Below are 1,821 nucleotides of genomic sequence, written 5' to 3' on the forward strand. Positions count from 1 at the left end.
AACAATGAAGAGAGGTTTTTTGAAGAAAAAGAGGCATTCAAGCTAGCAAGAAAGTAAGAAAAACAAGGAAGATTGTGAATCAAAGATTTAACAAATCTTGGAGCTTTTTCTTCTTTTGTTATCTTTATACTTTCTTTGTTTAGTTTTAATGGCTATGCTTTTTGGGATGATGTTTTTAGTAGTTATGTGGAACTAAATTTTTTAATCTAGAATTGCAATTGAACCTAATGCATAGTTTGAATTTTTAATATTCTTTCTTGCTTATGATTGATAGTGTTTAAGTTGTTTGTTTCACTTCTATTCTTAATGCATCTAATTGCTTGATCACCAATTAAATTGATTTGGAAATATAAATAGAACTGAAAGTAGGAGTTTAGTGTAAGCCGTGGATGAAATAGCATATGTTCAATATCAATTGCATGGGATGATTAATTTGATTCACATGTAAGGTAGGAATACACTTACATGTCATATGTAGCAATAATTAGAGTCTAAACCTCATGAGTCTTTCTTAATTTCAATTTGAATAGGAATATAGTAAGTTAGTTAAGGAAGATATTTTTATAAGAACATCATAAGAGACTTATAAATATATTATAACTCTAGGTTAACAACTCAGCTATCTAGCAAATAAAGAGAAAGTAGAAGAGATTCATATGAAACATTAAGGGCATACTGTGGTTTTAGATTTTTGATTAATTGATTATAATTAAGTTGTTATTTTTGCTTTTAGTTTTAGCTTTAGTTTCTTTAATTTTTAGCAGCTTTAAATTTAGTTGTTTGGATAAGATTAAATTATGTTAATTTTAATACTTAGCAAAAAGATTTGGGCAATTCTCCATGGGAACAAACTTTACTTTCTATTTTATTACTTGTTAACGATACTGCAACATCCCGTACCTTCGTATAGAAACCAATAGGACTATATCAATAAGAGAAAAGGTCAATTGATATAAATTTAAGTATTAAAGAGCGGTGACAGGTGAAAGAAATATTTTGAAATAAAATATTTCACGCGCAAAAAAGTAGTAATTAAATAATAATATTTTTATCAATGATGAATTAGCAAGTTAAAGGTGATTTAGAGGTGAACCAGGGTATAGTGAGACATTTTGAGACCCGTAGAGACAAGTGAAGAATTTTAAAATAACATAATATTTTATTAATAAAATAATATTAAAATATTAATATTTATCTGTTATTGAATTTAGTCATGAAGGAGAACTATATGGCTAATCTTAGTGGGGGAGAAGAAGAACGAAAAAATTTCAAAAAAAAATTATGTTAGTAGGGCCTGCATGCCTTTATTAAATATAGTTGGAGCAGGTAAGTAAATATTTAAATATTATGACGACACCTTAACGAGGTGTAAATTTTATATTTTCTTGGTACACATGTAAAGGAAGGAAGATAGAAGGAAATTGGAATTAAAGAGTGTTGGAAGGACCAAATTGTCAAGGATGAAAGTTTGAAAGGGTCACATGGTAAATAGGGAAAAGTTTGAAGACTTATTTGCAATTTCAATATTTAAAGTTGAATGGGAATTTACTAACCAAGGAAGGTTAGATTATGTGGAATATGAGATGTACATTCGAAATTCACTATTACATGCAAAAAGGAAACGTTAGTGAGGAACATGTGGGAGCCCCACCATGTGAAGAAAAAGGAAGAATAAAGATGATGCTTGTTTGCATGTAATAAGATTGGTGCATTAGTTGGCCAAATAAAGAAAGAAGAATGTGGCATGCATGTGACTTGAATGGTTGAATAAGTGGCCAAATAAAATGCAAAGTGGAGCTTGTGCATGAAATGTAATTGGAG

This window comes from Theobroma umbraticum, unplaced genomic scaffold (genome assembly GCF_002168275.2).
Source record: "Theobroma umbraticum cultivar Fairchild unplaced genomic scaffold, ASM216827v3 scaffold_51.0, whole genome shotgun sequence".
NCBI lineage: Eukaryota > Viridiplantae > Streptophyta > Magnoliopsida > Malvales > Malvaceae > Theobroma > Theobroma umbraticum.